At 48.5% G+C, this 21297-nt stretch overlaps 1 long non-coding RNA gene across 1 annotated transcript; it reads left to right on the forward strand.

Moving 5' to 3' along the window:
- Positions 1–400: 400 nt before the first annotated feature.
- On the forward strand, positions 401–20238 carry LOC140901226 (uncharacterized). The gene is made up of 3 exons (XR_012155800.1): positions 401–620; positions 13330–13510; positions 19986–20238. It is a non-coding gene; the product is annotated as an uncharacterized lncRNA (long non-coding RNA).
- The last annotated feature ends 1059 nt before the right edge of the window (positions 20239–21297 follow it).

Genomic DNA, 21297 nt, shown 5'->3' on the forward strand with positions numbered 1-21297 from the left:
ATTTCCAGGGGTGCTGGGGAGCCTAATGAATGTCTGAAAAGTGTGTGATGGGGTGTTCGTCCCACACCAGCCGAGAAGGGGTTAATGAGGCAGCGGATAGGCCCCAGCTGAGGGCAATTAGCTGTCCTGAGTAACCCCTGAAGGATAATGGAGCCCTGCTGGGAAGGAAGAGGCAGGTCTAGGATAAAACCAAGAAGCTGGGGGCAGACTGGGGCTATAGTGAGAAAGCCTGTAGCTGCTCTCTGGACAGGAGAGGGGGAAAGAAGGTGGAAGCAGTGTAGGAAAACGCAGCAAGGTTTAAGAGGGTGCAGACCTTGGTTGCTGAGTAGAGGGTCCATGAGCTGGAGCTGAGGGTGGGCCCAGTCTCCCCTATCAGCCACTGGGGAAGTGGCACTGTTTGGGCAGTGAAGGGGAAACTGCCAGCTTGGATGAAAAGACTTTGATACCCCAGAAAAGGAAAACATGCAGTGACCTGGCTGGAGGGCTGAGCCAGGATGACAGAGTGCCCTGAGTTGCAAAGAGTGAGAGGGAGGCGGCAGGGCATGCAGAGAGTGGCAGAAGATGGTGCTGGACCTGGGAAGAGTTGATCCCCAGAGTGGCCAGGAGGAGGCGCCCTTGCGGTGAGTAGAGCAACCCTTGACTGAGATCCTCTGCTGAGGGGCTGTAAAAATACACAATAGGCTATTGGCCCAAATCCTGCAATGGGATGACTGTTCCCAACAGAGCCTGCTGCATAGGCTTCTCATCTTCTGAATGGGTGAGCCCCGTTCAGGAAATACCGTTCCACCCCTGGAATGCGAAACCACATTGCTCTAGTGGTGGCATTAATATAGCCCACTGACTCCATAGGGTTGGTCCCCAGCTAAAGCTGATCCTAGCCTTAGTCATGTGCCTTCTCTGACCATAGCCAGACCCAAACCATGTCAGGCAAAGGCAGGGACACCTATCAAATCCAATTCCTCCCACCCTGTCCAGATGCCCACCTGGCTTGGCCACTGGGAATAACCCTACTTCAGTAGAAGCAGCATCTGGAGTGGCTTTATTCTTCACCAGCCCTCCGAGAAGCGTGCGTGTGCAGTGTAGCAGCCAGCTCTGAAATAGCTTTCCCACGTGGGTGTTGTATTGAGAAAATCAGTAGTCTGTCTGGCAGCAGCTGCTTCCAAGGCCCCCATCTCTGATGGCGTGAGGAAGGGATAATCTACTCCGTCGGGGATGTTATCAGTCGGTGCTATTCCAGCCCCGATTTTTCATTAGCCGTGAGCACTAGCAGATGGTAGGGGTCATTTGGGTCACATGGGCATGAATTCTCCCTGGCAATTATCAGTTGTCCCTCTCCTTTTCCCTGCCATGAGTGACTGATCTCCCTATCTCCTGTTGGCCTTTGGCAAGGCCTGTGAGCTGGAGCAGTTGGCCAGGTTCTTGCCACTGAAATGATGCATCAGAACCACAGTCTGTTTGAAGGGCGAATGGCTCCAGAGAGGCAGTTAGGGTATGTCTACATGGCCGTTAAGGACCATGGCTGGCCTGGGTCAGCTGATTCTGGCTTGTAGGTCTCAGGCTGTGGGGCTCATGATTGCACGGCTGAATGCAATGGAGTGTTTTCTGGTGTAGTGGGAGGAGACTCCAGCTCCTAGGGTCAGTAATGTGCTGCAGAGTTGTGAACCAGCTGCATGTTCCATGCAGTGGAGTAAGTGGGGGGTGTGTAAGGAGACCCCTGGCAGGGACTCCCTACAACTGGGAAACCTGCCTCTCTGAGGGGTGCTAAGGCCCCACTTGTATAGCTGGGCAAGGAGCCGTTCTGCCCCCTGCTGCGCAGAACAGAACTGCAGTCGGTGTGGAGGGTGATGTGAGCGGGGGTGTTCACCACAGTGGGGGTGGGGAAGGGGGGGGAGGGCAGAGCTTCAGCTCCACTGACTCCTTGCCCACCTGTGCAGGAGAAAGTACAGCATTAGCCATTGCTACAAAATGGGCCAATGCCTCTTATTTCCCCTAGGGAAAAAGGGGGAAGCAGGGAGCAAAGGGGGTTTCATTTTGGTCTCAGCCTTGCTGCTGGACCAGTGCACCCTGGCGCTGCCCCTTAATGAGGCTGGATTGCAAGGTACCAGTGTAGCCCCCTGTCTACTTCATTAATAGCCTGGGTTTTTTAACTCATGCACCTGGCATTTTTGATCCTCCCACTATGTAAAGCGCCTTTTGCGTTTCTGTTTGCAAGCACCTTCCATTACTGCCCTGTCTGTTTCCTTCCTCCTTTTTTCTAAAACCCTTTGCACTTCTTCATCAGCAGATCTTCTGACCCCTAAGGCATTAACCCTCCCTAGCCTCTCTCCCCCAGGGAGGGAGGTAAGTCATGTTGTATCGATTTCACAGACTGGCAAACTGAGGCACACTATTTCCAAAGCAAGGAAGAGAGAATCTAGTACAATGATTCAATCCAAAAGGAGTCGGCAAAAGTTACACTAACCAGAAGCACACTTGTTTAAGCCAGTCTCTGCTCCTTGTTCAGTGAACCATTGAGCTGCTCTTAATGTGGTGAATCTGTACCCGCTGTTCTCTTCCTCCTTCTCCTCCAGATACCAAAGGGGAGGATGTGCCCATGCTGGGCAGCCTGAGCAGTGTTGGCGAAGCTCCCTGCAAACTGTTTACCAGTTGAGTTGGTAACAGCATGGGTAGGGGGAGGTGGCATAATTGGCTGAAATGTCCCGTTCCTCTAGCTGGGAACAAGAAGTTACTGAGTATCCACTCTCATAATGGGTACAAAGGAAGAGTTCCTTGGGGACCCACAGGGTTGAGGGGAGCAAATCTTTGCACCTTCCACTGTGGGGAGAAGAGATTTCCACTCTGTCATTGTTCTCCTTGTATATCTCTGGACCCTTCTTCAGGGCATTACATCTTCCATCTTGGGCTGACCCAGTGGGAACAGGCAGCTGCTCACACAGCCCTGGGAGCATCTGGCCTTTTTGCACTGTACACTGGCATTTCTTGCTCAGAAAGATAGTAGCTATCAGATTTTTTTCATTGTTCTAGGCCAGAGTGCATTTTGGCTCAAAGGTCTCTATTGATTTTTAAGTACATTTTAACTAGCTAGATTCACCTTTGGCAAATATCTGTCCAGTTTGCCATGCACAGCAGGGGAATGAGTGGGCTCCCTTCGGTTAAGCCCCGTAAGACATGGGTAGAATGATCATAGCTTGTATTGCTATCGGTCCTAGGAGGCTCCAGTTGTGGCCCAGAGCTCCATAGTGCTAGGCAGACCCTTAATGTGGGTGAAATGGTGTCTCTGGAACCACGTTTTTAGATAAGGCTCTGGTTGTACAGTGACTATTAGAAAGGTGTAACAATAGCAACTGGTCCAAAAAGGTGATGTGCTGGGGAGGGGGGATGAATGTCGGACTAGGTCTGGAACTTGGATCCCAGCTCTGTCCATTGCTTGCTGGCTGACCTTGGCCAAGTCACTAGGCCCCTCTGACTCAGTTTCCACATCTGTAAAATGAGGGTGGCGACATACTGGGTGGTTAGCTAGTGTCTGTACAGAGATGTGAATGCAGGAAGCGCTGCACATGTGCTCAAAGGATTTCTTAATGTCCCTGTGCAAGCTTCAACTCCTGAAACTTGATGGAAAAGGCTTGGTTTCCTTTGCAAAATACTCAATGGTGCTGAGCAAATACAAATCCCCTGCTTGTGCTCAGATTCCAGTTCAGCGACAAACCACCCAGTTTGCAGTGTAGACCTACCCAAAGACAGCTCTGTCACTTCCATGTGACCTTGGGTGAGTCTATTGACTTCCCTGTGACAGTGTGCCCATCTGGAAAATGAGGGGAATGGCCCTTGGCATGCTTGTTAACATATGCACAGCGCCTCTAAAGCAGAAAGCTCTGTGTGTATGTGTGAAGGATTTTCATGACGGCCCCTGTGCAAGAACCTCACATTTCATAGGTGGTGCTGTGGATCTGCTGAGTGCAAGTGGCTCCTATGCCCTTCAATGGATTCATGGCATGCTGTGGGATTTGAGCCCTCTTTTCTGAATTATTCTTCGATCAAAATAGTGTCTTCTGTAATTAATAATAATATCAAGCTCTTATCTAGAGCTTTGCAGAGGAGGTCAGCATCACTAGGAGATGCAATACATTTAAAGAAGTTTTTAGACCTATTTTACCAAAATATTTCTGCTCCTAACCCAGGGTCTTCTGCCATAAATTTTCATGAGAACAAAGGCTTAAAGATCCTTCTGTGTAGGAGCTGATGGGGCAAGTCTTGTTTGCTTTGTGACAGTCTGGATTCTTCACTGAGCCCTTAGCGAATAGTTTTAAGAGGCTCCGGGGTGGGGCAGGGCAGTGCTAGAGAAGTTAGGTCACGCCTAGGGTAGGTCAAAGATAATTGTTGCTCTGCCCCAGCGGTAAACATAAAACCGAGGGAACTCTCCTTTTGTGCTGTTGTCCTCTCTTGGTTCATTCCTTATCTCTCATACACAGGTGACGCTCACTTGGATTTGTGTTGCATGAGTGCATCACGCAAATAGTTTCCCTTTGCACCGTCTAAGTTTTCTATTGGGTTTTGGGGTTGTGAACCCCTCCATATTCGAAACAAAGCTCACTGGGCACCTATTGGCTTTCGCCTGGTTTCATGTTGACAGTGGTTCCTGGTTCACTGGTAAACAGGGCGCAGGTCTGCACAGAAAGGTAACTAACCTTTCAAAAAAGCCATGCTAATACCAGAGTTTGCGTCAAGATCTCTAACTAGGTGGGTTTCAGTCTTTATTGCAATCTTCTTCGTTGTTCTAAAGTTTAGATCCCCTGATCCGAAGTCCAGTGAAGACAAGATGTCTTTCCATTGACGCCAGTGGGCTTTGGATCAGTCTTTTGGGTGGCCTGGTATTTGTCTAACCCAAGGTCCTTCTAGTTCTGAGACCAACCTTGACTGGGCACCTTATAACATAGGGGATGGAGAGGCTAACAGCTGAAAGCAGCTCTGAATCTTGATCCCATTTCCTACTTGTTCTGGCGTTTTCATCCCTTTACTTGGTGGTTTGTTATTGCAGGGTTGCTCTCTCACACTGGGCTGCTGGCTTTGATTTTATTTATTATTACTCTTCTTTTTAATAGAAAAACCACCTCTGAACACCCCTGGAATAAGTAGTAGTTTTGGTCCAGAATAAATGGCTCAAGACCCATCTGTTTTTTGATATTACAGGGGCACAGAAGCATTTGATTAAAGAACTACATGAGATTTGCAAGTGGATTAAAATAAAGAGAGAAGTGGATAAGGTTTTGGCCTCTTACCTACACTACCACCATCTCTAAGTCTAGCCAGGAGCATAACTAAAGGGAATCTGGCAACGTTGGTAGGTTCAAAACTGAATGTACCACCCCCCGCTGCCCGCAGCTTCAAAATCCAAATACTACTTGTGTGAAAAGGAGTGGGAGGGCTGGGTTTGGAAGAGGGATAAGTCCCAGCTCAGATGTGTAAATGTTCTTATTTAGAAAGAGCAATCCATGCCAGTGGCCTAGCACTTAGGAACGCTGCAGTAGCTGTGCATACAAGATGCGGGGGGAGGAATGTGGGTAAGGAAATAGACTTCAGTTTCTGGCTTCCAAGTGGCGACAATAAATTACAAGGAGGGTTGTTTTTTTTAAAGTTGTGTCCCATGGTGGAGTTATTCTGCATGTCAAACCATGTTTCTCCATGGCAGCATCCATGCTGTCTCAGAGCATTTGTGTGGGGTTTTTTTTGTGGTTGTGCCTTTCTACCTCCTTAGGGTCTATTTTAGAGCTGTTACTCATGGCTCACTAATTGTGAGAAAAATCAAATTCCATTTTGTTCCACCCATAGGAAGAAAAGGCAACAGAACTGTTTGGAGATCTAAAAATGAAAAGCACTATGCATGTTTAAAGAGCTAGTTATTTTTATTAAATAAACCCAACACGCTAGTTTTTCACATTGAGGTAGCACCTGTACTCCAGAGTATATAAACACAAGAGATGGGCATTCAATCACCTACCACTGGCAAGTAGTTTTCTCTGGCATAGAACCTGGCAGCAGTTTGGGGTAGGAGGTGCAGAACACCTTAATATCAGTTGAAATTGGTGAAGGACTTCACCCAAACTGAAAACTTGACCAAGACCCAGTAGTCAAGCCCTCTCCTCCTGTGGAAAGCGTTCAAGGATCTTTAAGAGCCACGGGTGGTCAGGGCCTCCGGTTTATGGTTCCGTGCTGAATCTGAGATCATGCTTCTGATTGAATCACTGACGCTTCCTGAAGAACGTAGGTTTTCTTTGAAGGCGCCCCCAGCCGATTAGGGTATGTCTATGCTACAATAAAATACCCATGGCTGGCCCATGTCTGTGGACTTGTCTAGACTCCAGCCCGAGCTCAAATGGTTGCATTCAAATTTATAGCCCCCAAGTCAGCTGAAATGGGTCAGCTGTGGGTGTTTCATTGCAGTGTAGACATAATCTTCAGTGTGCTGGCCCAGCCCTGCTTAGTGTGAGTTTTGACAAGACCTCAACCTGAGGCTGCAGAAATGATAGTCTCTCCTTCAAGACCTGCTGTCTGCCAGCGGCAAGATCCAGCATTGGGGAAAGAAAAGTGGAGACAGGGAGGTCACTGACTTTTCATTCTGTTCCAGGGGCAGTAGGACAATTGGTATAGTGGGGGGGCTGAGAGGCATTGAACCAAACTGTAAACCCTGGATATGATGGAAACCACTTCAAGCCAGGGGGCACTGTTGCACCCCTAGCATCTATGTTCTGTTCTCCATAATCTCAGTCTGAAAAATCTACTCACACATACATTAGCTCTATTATAATCAAGAGACCACTGGCATGATTCACTCTACGCCTATAATTTACACCTGCTGCCCCAGTGGCCCATGAAATCAATAAGCACCCTATGTAAATTACAGCCTGGAATTTTCCCTCGCCATCTATCCGACCAAGCTATATCACCCAGCTTGCTCGGCTCCAGTGCTGGGGAGCAGATGCTTTCACTGGGACCATTAAAACTCAGGATGAACTTATTAATTTTTGTGCGTGTCCAACATCTACAGCAAAGTCAGTTAAATGAAAAGAATAAATCTAGCATTTCCGTATTTTATTCTAGTCTGTACACTGACTAGTTCTTACAACCCCTGTTGTAACCTAAGGGAGTTAGGCTGTAGACCATTGCTCCTGGCTGCAGTATTGCCCCGAAAGAAAATTGCATGGGTGTCAATGCTTTCCACTGCTGAAGCTAAAAATGAGAGAGGCTGTTTCGGGTTGGGGTGCTAGCCTGGGATGTGGGTTTGATTCCTTGGTCTGTTACAGGCCTCGTCTCTCTGATGCTGCAGTAATGGGGGCTGGATAAGTACTTTCGATAGAAAAATGAATCCATGCACAGGGCCTCTCGCTGTCCATCTTAAGCATTTCACTGGAGGCTAGATATCCACTTTGGCTGAATCTGTGTGATCCAAGTTTCCATTAATCTGCCTAGCCAATATTGCGCAGCTCTGGCCCATAAGAGGGGAATTACCAGACCTTAACCTTGCTCTATCTTGTCCAATATAATACCCCTGACAATGGGCAGTACCAAATGCCTCCAAGGAAAGTACAAGAACTCCACAGATCCAGATGGAAGATCTACTGAGCACAGATCCTGCCAAAGCCCCCAGAGTTATTGGCTTGAGCTGGGTGGGAAACCGCTTCCCCTTCCTGTGAGAATTTCAGAGACTTTGAAGACTTTTCCCAACCTAAGTCAGGGTGAAAAGTCAACCTTTTGCAAGCTGGACATCTGTGTGTGGGGGGTGGCGGGGAATTCAGATGAGGTCGATCAAAATGTTTTGTTAATTTCAAAACCACTTGTTTCAATTTCAATGGTTTTTTACTGTAAATTGACTTAAATTTCAAAACAAAAAGTCCATTGAAAGCAAAAAAGGAAAATTTTCATTTTAAAAAATGTCAAAATGGGATGTTTTGACAATATCTAACCTTTTTTCCCAACTTTTGATGAATTTCATATCTCAGAAAAACTGACCCTTTCTGTGAACAGTTTTTAGTTTTGAAAAACTGGCATTTTATGGTGAAAAATCTTTTAAAGGAAAAATTCCCAACTAGCTGTGCTAGTTATCTTAAGCGCTGAAGAATGAGGTTTTATATCCCTTCTAAACCTTTAATATTTACTCCTGCCAGAGTGGTTAAGCACTGGAATAAATTGCCTAGGGAGGTGGAATCTCCATCACTGGGAATTTTTAAGAGCAGATTGGACAAACACCTGTCAGGGATGGTCTAGATAATACTAAGTCCTGCCGTGAGTGCAGGGGACTGGACTAGATGACCTCTTGAGATCCCTTCCACTTCTATGATTATAAACTCTGGATATTCTTGTTATCCATCTAAACATCCAAGCCTGCTATGAATCTTGTTAAATTCTCAGCCTCAACAACCTCCTGTGGCGATGAGTTCCACAGTTTAAGTATCCATTGTATGAAAATATATTTCCTTTGATCAATGTTGGATTTGCCACCTTGAATGTCCCTTGTTCTTGCATTATGGAACCTGGAGAATAATAGAAGTGACACCCTCATAGCCCATTTAAATTGCTGTAGCCAGTGATTCCAATCGCAGTGCTTGATGTATGCCAAGGCTTGCTGGGGCTGAGCCCTGAACCCCTTAGGCTTGGGAGCTCATAGCCCTGGCACCTCAGGGCTTGCCACTTCAGTTATAAAAGGAAAAAAATTGCTCAAGTCCCGGCACCTTTTTCATTACAAATTAAGCACTGCATTCAATGCCGTGGATTTTTTAGCCAATAAATCTGTTAAAACTTAATCACAGAACTTTTATTCCATGAGGAAGAAGTCAGAACAGCATACCTGGGTGATCCTGAATCATCAGCCTTTTAAGTAACACACTAGACCAGTAGAAAGTTTTCAGAGTGAAATTTTCAACTGAAGGGGGAAAAGTGTCAACGGTAGGGGATCAAGCATTATGTGCTGATAGGAAATCCCATCAGCTAGGTGCGAACAGGTTTCCTGCTAACAGGCTGTTCATTTCTGTGGTGGGGCCATTTGCAGCCCCCCCAGTCACCACCGCGTTTTCTTTTTATTTAAGGAAAAGTCCTATATTTTTTCACCTTAAATGCATTTGGTGTCATTTAATATAGTTATCCTCTGTTGCACACAGCCAGAACTCTCCAATCTGTGGCCGTGAAATCTGATCAAAACAAAATGAATAGCTGGAAAGTCTGAATCACAAATCAATCTGGCCAGAATTAAATATCGATTTTTTTTTCTGGGCAGCTACTTTACTGTAATTGGCATTTCTTCCTCCCCCTCTTGCTTTTCCCTCCCACCCCCAACCCTTAAAACTCTCTCTATTTAAAAGACTAATTGGCAGGGCATGTCATGTCAGGAGTTCCACTTTTACTCCCCCCCACTCATCTGTCTTTAAAGTTCCTTTGTGTGTTAACCGTAGAGAAGGGAAAAAAGTTCTTTTGACTCTGGTACGCCATACCCTCCACTCCCCTCCCGACCCTGAGTCAAGGATACTGTGATATTGAGCAACACATTTCTGGATCCTGATAAATATGCTCGGGCCAGATTTCCAAAGCAGGGTACAGCAAAACAGACAATGGCCGTGTAGTCTAGAGACACCAAGCCCAGTGGTGGGAGGCAGGCGCTTCTGAGCTCTAATGTACTTCACTGCTTCTTGTTGTTGTCACAGATTATTTGCATTCTAGTAGTGCGATCAAGGGCTGCCCTGTGCTAGGCACTGCACCCACCTAGAGACTGTCCCTGCCCTGAAGAGCTTACAAGTTAAATAAACAAGACAAAAGGTGGGCCAGAGGAGACTTATTCTCCCCATTTCACAGACTGGGAACAGAGGCCCACAGTCTCACATGGATCCCAGAGCAGAGCTGGGAATTGAAGTCCGCTCTCCTGAGTTTGTCTTGTGTTTTAGCCAGCAGGCCAGCCTTCCTATCTCTGCCTCAGTTTCCCCATCTACAGAGGGGGAATAATGATTCTTACTGCCCCTGGCTCACCGGAGGGTTGTGAGAATTGACCTGTGAACAGCCAGGCCAGTGAACATGTAGAGTACTATGCAGTGCAGCTGTAAGAGTGCCATTATGAACAAGAGGGCCCAGGCCCCCAATGTGTTTGCATTTGTGTGTGCAAACGGGCCCCCAGAGTGCATTGCTATGGGTATGAAAAGGTGCTCTTGGAAAGAGGAAGCTCAAAGCGCCCAATGGGGGCTCTGGAGACGCAGCTTCAACTCCCAGCTCTACCACAGGCTCCTGCAGGTGGCAAAGGTTTTAGACCAAACCCAGCTCTAATGCAGACAGAACTCCGCTGCATGCCAGTGAGGAGCCTGGAGTGGGTAAACAGTGATCCCAGTGCAGCTACCCCCAGAGCAAGTTACTACTAGACATGAGAGAAGGTGGCAGAGACTTGCTTGTTGTTTGGTGTTAGAGACCAGAATGAAATGGTGGAAAGAAAAGAGAAAGGGCTTCTGAGTCTGCCGGTGTGTGGTGTTTGTGCAGGGGGGTAGGTGTAGATGTGTAACATTCAACAGTGTGCTTGAGGGGGTGCATCAGCTGGGTGCGCACACTCATATATGCATGAGAAAGCGTAGGAAACTGTGTAGGAGAAACTGGTTTCTTTCAACTCGGAGACCATGCATCTTCCATTCCTGCTGAGAGGAGGGGGCTGACACTGATGCTGAAGCTGCAGTTGATCGAAGCAGATTCATATAATTACGATATTAGCAGCCCCGCACACTCTTCCCCCACTCGTTAACCAAATGGCAATTATTATACTTATTACAGCCTCAGCTGCCGATGCTTATTGATTCTGCCATTGCTGTGTTTTTAATAAGGGATCTGAAACATGTTATTATTGGTTCCATGGGGGTCACCATTGTTCAAACAAGGACAGGAAGACAAAGGAACAATAAAAACAAAAGTAAAATTTAGGCAGACAAAAACCCAAATACAAAGGGAACCCATTTGCAGCGCAGCCTGCTGACAAGGAGCGAGGGGCTCACCTCACTGGGAGGAGCCAAGCCCTGGACTTAGTTTTCTGAGTCTCCAGAAAGTTTGATCGGTTGGTTTCACATTGTTCGGTTTTATGGGGGAGCTCCCATGCCTCCTAGTTTCAAATCAAGATAGCTCAGAGCTGCAAGTCCGAAGACTTGGGACTTTTCAGCTTGGAAAAGAGATGACGAAGGGGGGAGATGAGAGGTGTATAAAATCATGATGGGTGTAGAGAAAGTAAATAAGGAAGTGCTGTTGACTCCTCATAACATTAGAACTAGGGGTCACCAAACAAAATTAATTGGCAGCAGGTTTAAAACAAAAGGAAGTATTTCTTCATACAATGCACCATCAACCTGTGGAACTCTTTGACAGGGGATGTTGTGAAGGCCAAGACTATAACAGGGTTCAAACAAGTAGATAAGTTCATGGAGGATAGGTTAGGGTGATCAGATAGCAAGTGTGAAAAATCGGGAGTGGGGATGGGGGGTAACAGGTGCCTGTACAGGAAAGCCCCAAATATGGGGACTGTCCCTATAAAATCAAGACATCTGGTCACCCTAGGATAGGTCCATCAATGACTATTAGCCAGGATGGGCAGGGATGGTGTCCCCAGCCTCTGTTTGCCAGAAGCTGGGAAATGAGCAACAGGGGATGGATCACTTGATGATTCCCTGTTCTGTTCATTCTCTCTGGGGCACCTGGCACTGGCCACTGTCGGAAGACAGGATACTGGGCTAGATGGACCTTTGGTCTGACCCAGACTGGCCGTTCTTATGTTATGGGTTCTATTTCCAGTTCTGCCACTGATCAGTGGTGGGACTTTGGGCAAGGCCCTGTGCCTCAGTTTCCCATTCCCCTCTGTTTTCTCTATTTAGTTGGCAAGCTCTTCAGCACAGTGGTCATATGTACAGCACCTAGCACAAAGGGGCCTGATCTCAGTTAGAGCTACTAATACTGCAGTTATGTAAGCAATTAATAGCAGCCTTTGATGGGGACAAACTTCTAACAATAGTAAAGAGACGCAATGTTACATCAGATTAGAAGATTGTTTTCTGTCCTTTTGGGCTGAGCTGCAGGTGCAGCCGCTGCTGGGGAAGAACAGGAGCCAACATTGAGGTGGAAGTTATTCCTGTCTGCAGCAAATCCACTTGTGTACTTTGTCCCTTCTCCCCGAGAGCACCAGGGAAAAGGGGTGTCTGTGATGTGGTTGCACGCAGGATCCTCATGGTGTTATCGAGGCTCAGAGCTCTACGTGCCCCAATCAGCCTTTGCCGCTGCTACAGGGCAGTAACTGGTCAGCTTCACGGCAGCATCTCGCTAATGCAGGACGAGGGTCCCTCATGCTCTCAGGCATGGCTAGTGCCTTTTTCCTTGCACTGATGCGCACAGCGCTCTGCACCATGGCAGGATCAGACCCTGCGGGTTCCCACAGCCCCTTCAATGGGATCATCCCAGTGAGTCTCAGCCAGCGGTTAGGATTATACAAGACTTGGAACCATCCCCCCCACCAAAAAAAAAAGCACAAGCTCTCTGCTTCCAACATGGCCCCGGTGGAGGAGAACAGCAAGGCAGGTGCTATCACCCCTGTCAGGGTATGGGGGCCCAGATCCCAGGGATCCAGATCTATGATCAGTACCTAGAGCCTTTTGCAGTCGGATGGTCCAGGTGTAATCGGGTGTAGCTCCAGTGAATCTGTGGAGCTGATTTGCATTAGCTGGGATCGGTGCAGAGGGATCAAGTTGTGGCATCGTGTCCATATTTTGGCATGATGTGCAATGGTCTAGCAGAGGCGTGCCATGCCATGCAATGGTCCTGTAGGCCTGAAGCCTGAGGGGTTAACATGTGAGCCAAATCAGAGAGGAGTCTGAGCCATGTATCTGCAGTGACCCAGGCCTCGGCTATTGTGAGGAGAGGCAGAGGCAAGCCAATGCAATGGGTTTAACCCAGGGGTGGGCAAACTTCTTGGCCTGAGGGCCACATCGGGGTGCGCAACTATATGAAGGGCCAGGTAGGGAAGGCTATGCCTCCCCATACAGCCTGGCCCCCGCCCCCTATCCACCCCCTCCCACTTCCTGCCCCACTCAGAGCCCCCCCTGCTCCTTGTCCCCTGACCTCCCCCTTCCAGCTCATTTCCACAGGTGGCGAGGCCCAGAAGGGTACCAATACGCAGTCCCTTCCAACCTGGGCTGGATTTGAACCAGCAATGTAGGAGCGAAAGGCTCCATAATGCAACCCCCCTTCGTTGCACATGGGCCTCTGCTGTGCATTTGAATTGAACCAAATCAGACTCAATTACCCCAGAGATCCAAATTCTCCTTTCCATTGTAGGCGCAGAGAGGGCTGGATCCCAACCCCACTGAAGTCAATGGAAAGGCTCCCCGGGGCGTCGGGTGGGGGGGGGGCGGGCGGCTTTGGAAACCGTCCCCAATTCCACCGACTTCAATGAAGCCACCACAGAGAGCGGCAATAAAGTCTGGCTGGGAGCAAATTCAAAAGCATCAAGCACCCGGTAAGTAGCCTGAGAGTAATATTGGCACACATCTCTGCCTCCGAGACAGTCGTTTCCCACTCTCGTTGGCTTGTCTTTTCTTTCTTTCTCCCCCCCCCCCCCCCGCCCCGTTACCGGTGAGTCACCGCGAGGCTATTATGCAATTGTGGGGAAGTGTGGCGAGAATGCTGAGAGAATGACACACGCCCGTGCCAAATGCTGCGGAGTTCGATTACAATTACCCCCATACATATTTATAGCCCGGGCTGCTGAATGAAAACCCTTCCAGCAGGGGCCTAATGAACACCCTGTTCAAAGAGAAGCACATGTCCAATTTTGTCTAGTTCATAGAAACCATCTGATCTCTTTCAAGCAGCTCGGATGGAGCTCGTGAAAGGGGGGGAGGAAAATAGAGACTATCTTGGTTGCAAAAATAAATCGCTGGCCTGCGCTCCCCCTGCTAATGTTCATTATAAGTACAGCACGCGTGGGGCTTGGCTGGGATTGATTCTCTGAGCGATCATTAATTCATAAGCACAATAATTGATTTTTTTTGCACAGGTTCTCATGAATGTTTTATCACCGGAGCCGCGGCACTGGCTGGCGGTCCCGGGCCTCGGCTTTCGGGGCTGTTTTACTCTGCCACGGGACCTTGGTGGATTGCTGCCCTGCCTCCCTCTCCACCTGCTGTTGCTCTCCAGGGGTCTGCCCATCATCCTGTCTGCTTCTCCCTCTACACTCCCCCCGGCCCCAGGGCCGTGGGTTGCTTCATCTGCCTCCCTGGTCTTTGTGCTGCCTTTCTGCCCTTGAGCCTTGCCCCAGCTTGGTGGATGTTCCACCACACCCCTCCACTAAACATGGCAGAGGCTGATTGTCAAATTGCTTACCCCCCACGCCAGCCTTCTCCCAGCCCTGTGAAAAACTCCAGTCTCCCCGGCTATGCAACCTCATCACCTCGGGGTTATCTTGGGCTCTTCCCTTTCCTTCTCTCCCCTTCCCACCCAGGCTCCCTCCAATCACTTCTCCTGCCTCCACTGCTAAACCTCTGCTTCACCCCCGTTTCCCTTTGGTGCCCGATTCATGTCACCCCCTCCTCTCCAGCCTCCCTGGCTCTGTAATCTGCCCAGCTAAAATGATCTCCCTTTCCCACCTCTGTGAGCGGCATTAGACCCATGGCGATGTCCTTTGGCCCATGCTGACGTAGAACAGCCGTGTCTGGTACTGTATGTTCAGCAAGCTGGAGTGCGTGGTGTAGTGGGGAGCTGGGAGAGTGGAGGAGGACAGGGGTGTAGCACAAAGGGCATCCAAGCTTCAGGGGTCTGTTGCCAGCTGTTCTCTCTCCGGGGTCCCTGCAGGGTGAGTTTGGGTATGTGTGTGAGCCAGATAGCCGGCCAGATCCTCAGCTGGTCGCAGTGGAGCAACTAAGGCTGACTTGCATCCAAAATCTAAACCATGATGCAAAAGAGTTAAGAAGCGAGCAAGGGCCAGCTCCTGTTCCGAGTCTCCCCACATCTTCCTGCAGTCCTATTCCCTTCAGTGTGATTTCATGGGCCCCTGAGGCTTTCCCAGCTCGCCACCATTCACCCTCCTGCCATATTTGCCCTGTGCCTTGTAATCCATCACATTCCCTCCCTCCCACGTGGGCTCATCCCCTCTCTCCATCCCCCCTGCCGCAGTGTGTGAGATTTCCCTCGCAGTGGGTTGATAACAAGGTGGTTTGGCTTGCTCCCTGATTGTGAATGACAGAGTGAGCAAGCTGCCAGCCTGTGCCTGTTGCCTTGTACATCAGTGTGCGGACAGTGCAAGTGGTCCAGGATGCTGGTGGTAACCCCAATAATGGCTAATGGCAGAAGAGGCAGGGAGCGAAGTCTTTAATTGCAGGTGCCATCTAGGATTCTCACTGCAGGCTGTTAGTTATATCTTGAGACATTTAGCAGCACTCCCAGGGCACTGGAACAGGAGTTAAGGGACCAGTGGCTGACTCTGCTGCTGACTCTGTGAAGACCTCACCCCTTTCTGTGACTCAGTTTCCCCATCAGCAAAAAGGGGATAATGACACTCCCTCTTTAAGTCTCTTTAGATCCATTGATGAAAAATTTAACCAGAAGTGCTTGGCTGTATACATGGTCACTACACAGGCCACAACACTTTTAGCAAGGGGATGTCATTTTCAACTCATTGATGCTGCTGTAAATCAGGAGTAACTCCTCTGAGGTCAATGAAATTGCATTGGTGTAAAAGTATTGTGAGAGGAGAACCAGGCCTGTGATGTTAATCCCACCATTCTAGACACGTTCTATTTTGCATCACTGAATTTCTCCTGGCTGTTCCAAGGGGGTCCTGTGTTCTTTCTTGCTTCTTAACCCCACATTGCTGTGTGCAGTTAATTAGCTGCTGCATTCCACCCCAGAAGTGGCTGCATTTCACTGGTGGGCCAGGGATCCCTGCAGAACAAACTGCTGGATTCCATCACAGCCTGGGCTAACATTTCAGTAATGGGTCAGGGATTCCTGCAGAACCAGCTGCTGTACCCCACTCCAGAAGGGGCAGTATTTGACTGGTGGGACAGGGATTCCTGCAGAACCAGCTGCTGCAGTCCACACCAGAGACAGCTACAGGTGGAGTGTGATTGCTGTGTCCCCAGCCTTCTGGCCCTTCCCAGTGATGCGTTAAGGATGCAGAGCCTGACCTTCTCTTGCAGGGGTCATTTCTCTCCTTGCCTGGCTGGACCATGTAGACGGTTATCACCCTCTCCAGCTGCCCCTGTCTAGTACTCTGCTCCCCAGGTGCCTCCGAGTGCAATGAGCATGTCTCTGGAATGAGCTTTTCACAACAATTCATCTCTTGAAAGGGCAGGGGGAGGGTGAAGTGGGGAATTGCCTGGCAGGTGAGGGATGGACCCTCTGCATTGAATGATAAATACAGCCCTCTGGGCATGGCCATGACCCCAGCAAGGCACTGCTGTAAAACACTGATCCCATCACTGTGGACTGCAGGCCACTTACTCTGCCTGGGCTTGTGCGCTCTCAGGGTGAAGGTAGGTCATAGACAGCCCCAAGACAGGCAAAGCAGAGCATGTATAAAACTGCTTCCCGTTCAGCGAGGGTCACAGAGTTTTGCAAGCAGAGAGAAAAAACCCTTGGCTGCTTTATTAGCACGAATAACTCTTCTCTATATACCAGGCAACCCTGTCCTTGCTCTGGAAAGGCAGACGGGGAGGGAGAGCACGAGAGGGGGAGGAAGCGAGAGCAAGCTGTTTGCTATGTGCGTTGGTTACTAATGTGCAGGGTAGCCTCGCTAGCTCTTTGGGGAGGCATTAGGAGATGTTTAGAAAAGCTGTCCACGGTCTACTGCAGTAAAACCCTCTCTTATCTCAGCAGCTAGGGAGGGGGACCTAGAGAGCGATGGACTCCTGACCCTCCTCGCTGCAAACTAGGCCACGGAACAATGCAGGGAGGGAGGGAGGGAATGAAATGAGGTAGGAGAACTTCACTCCACTCTGCTTTCTGGCTCTGAGTCCTGCCTCGTCCATTACAACCCCTCTGTTCATTTTGTGGGCATCTGTGATGGCTGGGTGCTTCAGGGGTTGGCAAGAATCCTGCCCACCCAGCTCAGCCCTTAAAGGTACAGCCCCCAATATCCAAACTGCTCCTTTTGTAAGATCAGGGCCACATTGTGTTATGTGCTCTCCAGACAAAGAGCTTACAATCTAACTAGACAAGCCAGACAAAGCACTGGAGAAGGTCACCCAGCAGATCTGGAGCAGGGCTGAGAACGGAACTAATCTCCTGACTCCCAGGCGAGTGCCCTACCCACTGGACCACGCTACCTCTAGATAGCACCATCATTCCTTGCAATAAGAATAGGAGTACTTGTGGCACCTTAGAGACTAACCAATTTATTTGAGCATAAGCTGTAGCTCACGAAAGCTTATGCTCAAATAAATTGGTTAGTCTCTAAGGTGCCACAAGTACTTCTTTTCTTTTTGCGAATACAGACTAACACGGCTGTTACTCTGATTCCTTGCAATGACCACTCTTCTTCCAGACTGATGACCTCCACTATGGAACATTATGCCTGCCTCCCTGCCACTCTGCCTGGGCCTGGCAGTTCTTGTGAGCCATGAGGTGATTGGACCACAAAATTTGCATCCAGATCTTGATGCCACACTGTATGTTCCCAAGTGCTGGGAATGTTTGGATCCAGGGCTTAGATCTGGCTCTCTCTCTACTTGTGTGAATATGGACACCTGCCTAGGAGTCCTGATACTCTCTCCCCGGTTGTGACAATCTACTGCTATGGAAATTTAGCTGAGGAGCAGCAAGATCCCAGTGTTTAGATGCCTTGGGATGCAATCAGCATGATCTTTTTACTGTGCTGGCAGCTGGTTGTTGTAACAATGGACCCTGAAGCTCTTTTGAGAAGCTCTGCGTAGCCCACTACTGAAATGCAGCCATCTCGGGGACGAATTGCAGCAGCTGGTTAAACGGAGCACAACAACCCTGTACAACGGGTTTTTTTCTTTAAAAGAGGAGGAAGTGAAGAGCACTGTAGCCAACTGACAGCATCCAGGGAATGTGAGGTAGGCAGAAGGTAATTACTCAAATTGGAATTTTGGATAATTATGTTCTGCTTTCCTACAACTCTCCCTGAGGAGAAGCCTTTTCACAAAATCCCTATAAAACAGATTTATCAGCTGCAGAACACCAAGCCCTCCCTGTAATCTTCAAACTCAAACATATTTCCCTAATCATAAATTAATTGACACACTTTTTCTCAAAGCTTTTCTCCCTTCCCCTCCTCCCCCTGGATTTTTCACATCCTACAGAAACGGGAGAGCCAGAGTGTGCGTGTGTGTATGGGGAGGGGATTATTTTAAAAGAATAAAGTCAGGACTGCCAAACAGCATTTGTGGTGGAAGGTGCTAGGTACCATCCCTCCTGCCCCATATAGCCCCCCACAGACATGCCAGCTGTCATGATCCAAGCTCCTCTTGGGGATTCTGATGCTGAAGTCTATGGATGGCAGCTTCGTTTTAGACTTAATGAATCTTTTAACGAGTTAAGATTTAAAAAAAAAATGTTTAGTCAGAGCTGGTAAGTCATTGTCCTTGCAGGGGGGAGGCAGCATGGTCTAATGGTTGGAACATGGAGAGGTAGGGGATGCTGGGGATTATTATTTATAATTTGTAGTGCAGGAGTGCTGAGAAGCCCCAGGGCCAGAGTAGGCCCCCATTGTGCTAGGTGCTACGTGAACAGAGTGGTGCCCAACCCAAAAAGCTTACGATCTTGAGACAGACTTGCATTCATTCCCAGCTCACCCACCAATTATGAGTGGGGCTTGTGCAAATCACTGCCTCGGTTTCCCCAACTGCAGAATGGGGGAGGGCTAGTGATATGGACTGCCTCTGCAGGCTGTCAGATGAAAGGTAGGGAATGCCTGACTCTCTCTTGCAGTCTTGCACAGCTGAGCCTTGAATGGGACAGGGAGGGTGGGGGGAGCTGGAAGAGAAGTGCCAGCCGCCCAGTGCACCCTGACCATATCATGTTGTGTATTTCTGAGTTTCTGCACAAGATGCCACCAGTGAGAAACCTGGAGAGCCCAGGAATCAATGCAGCAGTGGCAGCTGTGAGGAGTGTTTTCTGACATGCACCCCAGAGGGCTCACCTGCAGTGCAGGCTGGTCTTGAATTTATACTAGCTGCTAATAATCCATCAGTCCTCAGAGGAGTGGCAGGGAAGAGGCAGCCCACAATGAGTCACAAAGGAGGGACAGGGGTGAAACACCTATCCACAGGTGAGCCAGCTTCCACCATAGCCACCTTGTCCCAAAGCCCTGGCAGTCTGGGAATCCTTGCTTGTCAGCATGCTGGCCATTTTGAACTGCATGACAATGCTGCAGGCAGAACTCGGACCACAAACTGTAGGTCCTTGCCCCTTGAACTAAGAGAGAATCTCTATTAGCCTTGCAGGGCCCAGGACACACAGTTGGACAGTTCTGATTCTGATCAGTAGAGGGCAGGGGTATACATACATGCAGGGCTCATTGGCTATCTTGTGTTTGTAGCGGAGGTGTGGGCCCAGGCAGCTCAATGAACCAAGCTTGGCTCTGGTACATCTTTCATTCATGTAGGACCCAAGGACGCTATAGCCAGCCTGCTCACTTCAGCCAGCTTTCCAAGAGGAAAGAAAAGCCCTTGGCTACCTTCTTGCTCTGCTCTCACTGCCAGCCCCAGCCCTCTCTGTGCCCATCCGATCCCTTTTATAGTCTTCTGGGCTTCCCAGCACTGCTGCCCTATAAGTCTTGTCCTCAGCATAAGCCTCTCTGGTTCTTCCACTACCCAGAGGAACAACGTTCGCCCCTTCCCTGCTAACGTCTGGGAAGGATCCGTGCTCCCTGTCAGCGCCCTGTGGCATTTTCTATGTCACGAGTGTTGTGCTTTAGGTTTCTAACAGGCCTAATGCGATGCTGCTAATAATACCTTCCCTTTCTATAGCATCATCCATCCTGAAGCGATTTACTGTGTTGAATCAAGGAGTCATTTCACTTCCGGGATTGAAAGGTAAAGCTGCTGGTTAGCAGTGCGGAGTAACACTATGACACCGTGCAGGACAAGAAGCAAAGGAGAATGGTGTATCCAGCTGAATGTACCTGGCGGATTTTTGGTAGGTGACATGTAATCCTCTGAAGTGGAGTTTGGACAGGAGACTGCTGGAGCACCGGTCAAAAATGGTCAATGTTCTTCCCAAAAAGGAAAAAAAATCAAGATTTTACATCACAATTTTATTTGATCGAAAATGAAATTCTTTTGTTTTCCCCCTTTTCTCTTTGTTTCTCTATTGGAAGAGAGAGGGAGGAAAAGACCAGAAATGTTTCCATTTGTGGCTTTTTCATTGAAAACTCAGAAAATTGGCATGAAAGAAAAAAAATTTCATGAAAATGTTCTTTGAAATAAAAAAACCATTTCATTTAAAAAAAGACACTTTCAATGAAATATGTTGTCCAGATCTATACTAGGCATAACAATACTTAATAAGCATTTTTCATCCTCCATATCCTTACAAAGATTATGTTATGAACCCCAGGATGAAGCTCAGTATTTTGATTAAAAAGAAAAGGAGGACTTGTGGCACCTTAGAGACTAACAAATTTATTTGAGCATAAGCTTAAGCTTTCGTGAGCTACAGCTCACTTCATCGGATGCCACAAGTACTCCCTTTCTTTTTGCGAATACAGACTAATACGGCTGCTACTCTGAAACCAGTATTTTGATTGCGCTTTTACAGATCAGGGAGCAAGGAACCCAGAAGGGAAGCAACTAGGTTATTATTAATTGTTAATTATTTGCATTTCCTAGAAGCCCCAGTCACAGACCAGGGTCTCATAGTGGTACAAACACAGAACACAAAGATAGTCCCTGCTCAACAGCCATAGATTCCAAGGCCGAAAAGGACCCTTCTGATTGTCTAGTCTGACCTCCTGCATAATCCAGGCCTGGGAACTTCCCCACAATAATTCCTGTTCGAATTAGAGAAGATCTTTTAGAAAATCATCCTGTCTTGATTTAAAAATTGCCCTTGATGGAGAATCCACCACAACCCCTGGTAATTGTTCCAGTGATTAATTGCCCCCCTCAGTGTTACAAATTTGCACCTTCTTTCCGGTCTGAATTTGTCTAGCTCAAACTCCAGCCACTGGATCTTGTTAGACCTTTGTCCACTAGACTGAAGATCCCATTATCAAAGTTTTGTTCCCTAGAACAGGGTCAGAGTAGAGAATAGAACCCACAAGTCCTGGCTCCCAGTCTA

This window comes from Lepidochelys kempii, chromosome 21 (genome assembly GCF_965140265.1).
Source record: "Lepidochelys kempii isolate rLepKem1 chromosome 21, rLepKem1.hap2, whole genome shotgun sequence".
Lineage (NCBI taxonomy): Eukaryota > Metazoa > Chordata > Testudines > Cheloniidae > Lepidochelys > Lepidochelys kempii.